The sequence below is a fragment of the Capra hircus genome, chromosome 10, assembly GCF_001704415.2.
Source record: "Capra hircus breed San Clemente chromosome 10, ASM170441v1, whole genome shotgun sequence".
Taxonomy (NCBI): domain Eukaryota; kingdom Metazoa; phylum Chordata; class Mammalia; order Artiodactyla; family Bovidae; genus Capra; species Capra hircus.
The window spans coordinates 61,974,515-61,982,055 of NC_030817.1; positions in this window are offsets into that span (position 1 = coordinate 61,974,515).

Here is a 7,541-nt window from a genome sequence, read left to right on the forward strand (position 1 = left end):
CACATTCCAATGTAGGCCCCTGTCACCTCAGCCCATTCCAAGTGTCTCAGGCTATCAATCCCAATTTCAGAGCTCACAGTCACCCTCAAGAATATTCAGCCTGCACTTCATGGTTCTCTTCTGAACCCAGATTTTATGATGTCCTAGTTTGACAACCCTGTCTTGACAATCAAGATTAAAAATAAAAAAGAACTAGAGAGCTTCATATGGGTGGTTCTTGCCTCATGTTACCACAGATGTCAGTTCAGTTCCAGCATCAAGGAGAGCTCACATCTCATTTTTAAAGGGTGTTTAAATGTGCTACAGTCTCCCATGGAGCATGATTAGAGAAGTCTCATAAAAAAATTCTAGTGAATTCAAGCTCACTCTAGCTCAATGTTTAAATAGCTGTCCTGACCAATCCACATCAAAACTCAGTGTGTGGACACCATATAAAAAGCCATCTTATGATATATCTCTTTTGGATAAATGACTCATTCTGCTCAATCAGATCCATACTTTGCCCTTGTTTCTGTGTTCTAAGAATTCCAATGCAATGACTTCACCATTTATTCTGCTGTTTTCCTTTCCTCCAAACCTCTGTATAACTGTCTTCTGATTCTGAACACAGCTATTCTCTTGAATAAAGCCTTGTGTCTTTGTTTCAGAAATACACTCTTGATTTTTCTTTTGGAATGCTGCTCCCCTTCTGACTTTATCCTCTATAAACCTCCAAAGCACCAGTGACCCTGAGGTCTATTCAACTGGTCTTTTTGTCTCAGAGACAAATCCTAAATAGAGAAGAACATTCCTGCCAGAGTGAACAGATGTAACAGCTCATCTGGAAGAAGAGTAGTGGAAAAGAGAATGAACCTTTGATGGTTATTTTTTGTCTTTCAAAGTAAATTGAGGTTTTTCCCTGATAAGCAAAGAGAATAACAAGGGTTTGAAAGAGGAGAGTTACTGAATGAGACATTTCATAAACCAAGTCAATCTGAAATGATGCAGAGTATGAATTAGAAGAGAGTTGGAGGAACATGAAATCAGAAAGATTATACTTACCAAAAAATGCTTCTGCTTATGAGGGAAATATTAAACTTAACAGCTTACTGAATGATGAACAAGAAATTAGGAAGTTTGTAACTTTTCCATATCTATGTTAGAGAAATGCTATAGTGAATAATGTGTTTCTGTGGACTACACAAGCCATTGCCTGAAAAAATACAGACAGATGGTGCCTGATATTTCCATTAATTAAAAATATGTGAAAATAATGTGAAAATGAACCTTAATATTTGTGATAATTTCAAATATTTAAAATAACACAGGTGTGTTATTTAGTGTATGCTCTCTACAGAACCAAGTGATTTTTTTTTTTTTTTTTTTTTTACTGTTGAGACAATGATTACATGAATGTCAACCAAAACACCCTTGGTATCCAAAAAACATAAATAGAGAGGGATCATTAGAGGAAAAGGGGGAAACAAATACTGTCATGCCAGCTAATAGCTGAAAGAGATTCCTGTCACAAAGAAGGAAGTGAGTCAGGAATTACTGCCTTCACTCATTCACCAAGTAGTCAGGCTCTAAAATTATGTTCTATACACAGTTTTTTCCTTTCACAAAAGAGATAGAAGCAAGAAAATCTATCACACACACACACAAAAAAATAGGATAGCTATCGCAACAATGTCTAAAATCCCTCAAAGCAAACATATTTTCATATCCATATCTGTATAGGTATGTAAGTACATAAACATTATGTGTAGGCATATACATTTTATATGTGTAATTCTAAGAAGTCTGCTCCGTCTCAATCCAGCTAACCAAAATATTTATATGAGGATATGATCAACAAATACATCTTTAAAAGTCATTTTTATGACACCAAGAATGAGCCCAGTGTAAACTGTGTACTTCAGGAAATTATGATGTGGCTGTGTAGGCACATCTGTGGTAACAACTGTAGGAAACCACTCTGGTAGGGAGGAGGTTGATAACGGAGGAGGCTATGGTAGAAAAGGCAGCAGAACCAGAGATCAAATTGCCAACATCTGTTGGCTCATCAAAAAAGCAAGAGAGTTCCAGAAAAACATCTATTTCTGCTTTATTGACTATCGCAAAGTTCTGACTGTGTGGACTATAACAAACTCTGGAAAATTCTTAGATTCTTGGAGGAAAGTTATGACCAACCTAGACAGCATATTAAAAAGCAGAAACATTATATGCCAACAAAGTTCCACCTAGTCAAAGCTGTGGTTTCTCCAGTAGTCATGTATGGATGTGAGAGTTGGACTATAAAGAAAGCTGAGCACTGAAGAACTGATGTGTTTGAACTGTGGTGTTGCAAAAGACTCTTGAGAATCCCTTGGACTGCAAGGACAACCAGTTCATCTTAAAGGAAGTCAGTCCTGAATATTCATTGGAAGGACTGATTCTGAAGTTGAAACTCCAATACTTTGGTCACCTGATGCAAAGAACTGACTTATTTGAAAAGACCCTGATGCTGGGAAAGATTGAAGACAGGAGTAGAAGGGGATGACAGAGGATGAGATGGTTGGATGGCATCACCAATTCAATGTACATGAGTTTGAGTAAACTCCAGGAGTTGGTGATGGACAGGGAGGCCTGGTGTGCTGCAATCTATGGGGTCACAAAGAGTTGGACACAACTGAGCGACTGTACTGGTAGAAAATTCTTTATGAGAAATCTCTGTACTTTCTCCCAAATTTTACTGTGGATATTAAACTACTCCAAAAAAATAAAGTCTTTTTAACAAAAATAAATAGAAAGTCAGTATTTCTCAGGATATCATGTATATCAGCTATTCAGCAACCAATAGATCTTTTGCTTCATCAATCATTTAAGCATATTGAATGTCTGCTCTTATTTAAGCACTATATTAGGTATCTGGATTACAGAAATCAATGGAAATTGTCCCTTTACTTGCTGACCTTACAGTCGATTCTATAAAGTAAGTCTCTGTTCAGTGAAACACTGATGTCATGTCTTTGAGTAAATGTATTGAAAGAGAAAACACAGCAGATTGTTTATGAATTTTGAAGTCAGACTGCCTGGATCTAAACTCCACCAGCATGATCAACTGACTTTATATTCTCTTTATACTTTTTTTCTCAGTAAAATATGAATGTAATATTAATGTTTCTCCAGCTTGATTATTTAATTACACAGTCTAGGTAAAACTCTTAGAATAATACCTCATGCATTCTAATAGAGAATGTTTATTATAACTATTATTAAGAAGTACTGTATTCTGTTTTATTTCTGTTTTTGCCCAACTGTCTAACCAGTGATGATAAAGTAAATAGATATCTTTCTACTGATGAATAACCATATTATGATTAATAATTTTTAAATAATCTTAATAGCATACTTCTGATGAATATCCCAAGTGGTCATCAGATATACTCAAATTTGTGGTTCCATAACCATCTGCTTTGGTGTTTATTACTTAATACTAAGTAAAATGTGCTCAAGATCCAAGACAGAATATTACACATCTGCATCTGCTTGTTTACACACACAAAAGCAAAATACGTTCGATTGGCAGCATATGTTAGAGTGAACACCAATCTGTTATGGTAATAATTTCATTGTTGGCTCTATGGCAGAGGCCTGGTCTATAATATATTTTATCAAGATGAATGGGCTTTAGTTTGTTCAACCAGTCACAGTAAAATATTTGGCTAATGTTTTTATTGCATACCATCTGTGCAGGCAGTCAGGTTGTCTAATAACACATGAAATGTCACAGTTTTAAATAGACATCTAATTGAGATTTAATCAGATGGATATTTTATATTAATTAAATGCCAGGTTATTAATGAATATATATTTTTATATGTAACTATGTAAAAATGAAACATGGTTAGCTCAGAATTCTAGGCATTATGCACAGAATGTAGACATTCTCATAAATGCATGTACACAGAACAGTATGAAAGAATCTTGATGCATTTAAACAGCATTAAAATAAGTATAACCCTGCTATTTAAGAAATAGCAATCACTATGTGTTTGGAAATGATTCTCTCTAATATTTGGATCTCTTTGACCCCTCTTTGTACCATCATAAAGCAGCTCATTACTTTTTTTTCTCCATAGCTGGGAAGAAATTTAAATGTACCCACTCCCACTGTGGCAAATAATCAGTTCCATATATGCAAACCCAGAAGCAGTGCTAACTATCAAAATGACTGTAAGAAACATACAAGAACAAAATTGGGCAGATGTTTTGAAAAGAAAACAACTTGCTGAAATTTAGCTTCACTCAGGAAAATTCAGATAAATGAATAAGCTTCACTCTCCATGTGTCTTCCCTTATCATTTTCTTATCCCCTGGCAAAACCATTTTGTTCAGTCTGGCTGTATTTCACTGATGGTCCCCATCTCAAGTTTATCAAAAAACAATAGTGCATGTTCATTCTCCCTTTCCCATGAAAGATGTTTCCTTCCTTGAAACTACAAAGAAAATTTTGTTCAGAAGAGGAGACAGTCCTTACATGTCATTCTCTTATCAACAAAATTCACTTCTCTCTCTGTTTGCTAGTTTTTCTCCCTTCAGAGTAAAGAGAAATCAAGGCACAGAATTAATAATTGGATATGTTTTAGACAGAATCAGTCACAGGACTTTTGCTAGAGTGGACCCAGATTGCAAGTGTCTGAGAGAACTCATCTTTTAGTCAACACTAAATAAAGGCAACTTTGGATTTTCACATTTAGCATCTCAAGACCATGGTCTTTGCTGAAGCTATGAATAAGACAATGAACAATGTTACATACAGTTGAGTATTTGTCCAGCTTAATGTCTGCTTGACCCCTGAGAACCAGAGATATTATTTTCTATCTTCAGTGACCAACACATTAAATAATGATTATTTGAATATGCTAATGTTAAAATACTCCATATTATTTCAGACCTTAAGACTGATTTCCCTTTCCACCTATTTGTAATGAGGTGGTAAAATTAGCTATTAGACAAATGCATCAAAAAACCACAGTATATATAAATTAGTTTATGGTATTCTGTTTCTAAGCAGTAATCCATCTAGACTAGGAAATTTATAAGGTTTAAGAAAGTTTAAGCATCCCCAATTTCATGCAAAAACTGGCTAATTTGTGAATTAATTTCAATGTTTTTGAGTCTCTTTTTATAATTCAATAGCACATAGGGTAATGATAGTATCAAGCTTGCCATCCAGTATAGTTTTATTTGAATAAAAACTACTTATTTTAGTGTGAGCTTTTAGTTCTGCTATTCTGCATTCTGTTTGAGTTGGGGGTGGGGGCGGATGGGTGTGTGTCTGTATAGTTAAATACAGCTGACAATGACTTTTATGATCTTAAATGTGTCATCTAACCTCCAATTATTTAAAAATATTTTATACTTGCAAACTTACTATTTGTACTCTATTTTTCTATTAACATCTAAAACTATAGGTAAGACAAGAAAAGGGGCTTCTTTTCTTGTCTTAGTGGCCTAAATGGTAAGAACTTGCCTGTCAATGCAGGAAATGCAGGAGACACAGGAGACGCTGGTTTGATCCCTGGGTAAGGAAGATCCCCTGGAGAAGTAAATGGTAACCACTCCAGTATTCTTGCCTGGGAAATTGCATGGATAGAGGAGCCTGCAGGGCTACAGTCCATGGGATCAAAGAGCCCAACACGAGTGAAGCAGCTTAGCTCGCAAGAAGAAAACATGGCTTATGGTGAAGCATTGCCATTGACACTTTGACATCTAGACACAGGGGCTTCCCAGGTGGTTCAAGAGGTAAAGAACTAGCCTGCCAATGCAGGAGATGTAAGAGACATGGGATTGATCCCTGGGTCAGGAAGATCCCCTGGAGGAGGGCATGGAAACCCAATCTTGCCATGAGTATTCTTGCCTGGAGAATCCCATGGACAGAGGAGCCTGGTGGGCCACAGTCTATAGGGTTGCAAAGAGTCAGACACAACTGAAGTGACTTAGCACACACACATTCATCTAGATGTATGGCTCGTTTTTAACTCCTGTCTCTAAGGAGTAGACATGATAGAAAGAATCACACAAAATAAAAATATTTCATAATCTTTGGTAGAAGAGCAATGTCAATAATACTTTTTTAAATTCTTGATAAATTAATTCTTAAAAAAACCATTAGTAAAACTAATTTTTGTTGATAAAATTAAGTTTCCTGTTTCAAAATATAAAAATATCTATAAGCCATTCATTTTTGTGTATCCCATCCCCTTAGAAATGAAAGAATTAACTCTCAGAACATGTTTGAAGAGTGTCCTAGATGTCTAGTGCACTGGCAGGCTTTTCATACCCGGACACTCCAGCTTTTGTTCCGAGAGGTAATGCACTTTGGCTAACAGTTTTACACCCTTGAGTTCTTCCAAAGCTGTTGGGGTAATTCCATCTGGTCTTGGCAATTGATTTATATCAATTTTTCCAATTTTCTTGTGATTTTATTACTTCTTAACTAATTATTTTCTCATGTTACTTTTTTTTCTGTCTTTGATATCTATTTATTGAATGGCAATACTGAAAATAGAAAACAATGTCATCAAAATAATAATTTTTAAAACATAATTTATCATAGCAGCAGGAAATTTTTCAAATATATATAATATTAGTATGCTTTTAAACTCTGGAACTTTTTAAGTGGAAATAGAAAATGCATTCATATTTTCAGGGAAGAAGATAATCCCTTCCCCTCCCAATACAGACATGAGTGCACACAAATACACATAGATTTAAGGCAGTTTTCTATAGGTGGTATATAATAGAGATTATTAAAAGAAACTTGAATTAATAACTCTCCAACTTTTAATCAATTTTCCACTACTCATCAGTACTTCTCAACAAAGTACACATCAGATCACTTATGTATCAGGGGCAGTTAATTATTATTAAAATTAAAGTTAAAAATAATTTTAATTGTTGGATCTTTTGGATCTGGAGTTATTTGGGGCCTAAATAATCTTGTTGATTCTTCCTTTAACAATTTCCCTTTAAGTTCCTAACTCTATGATTATTCAAATGTAGTGTGTAAAGTAAGATTCTAAACTAATAAAAGTATGCTTTACATAAAAAGGCAGGAATTAAGTAAACACATTTAAAGTTTCAAGACTCTGACATAGAGAGCATTTATGTTAGACTAATCGTTTCAAAAATGTTTCAAATAGGTTATTTTCATTTCAGTATCATTAAATTTAAGACATATATTTCATTTCACCAGCTCACTAATTGTATTTATTATGAGTTATTTGAGTTCTATTTTACATGTTAGAGAACTAAGGTTGATACGTGATCAGCATCACTCACTCACAGAGATCCAGAGTATAGATCTGAACCCAGAACTGAACATGCTTTGAATCAAGCCACATTGACTCCCTCTATTAATCTTGTACTTCCTTTGTAACCATTTACTACACTAGAGGTCCCTTATCTCCAGAAATGCATGGAACATGTGGATTGGGAGGCAGTGAGAGAGAAATTAGGTAAATTAGAACAAGCACCTTTGCTTTTGCATTTGGTGGATGTGAACGTGGATTAGC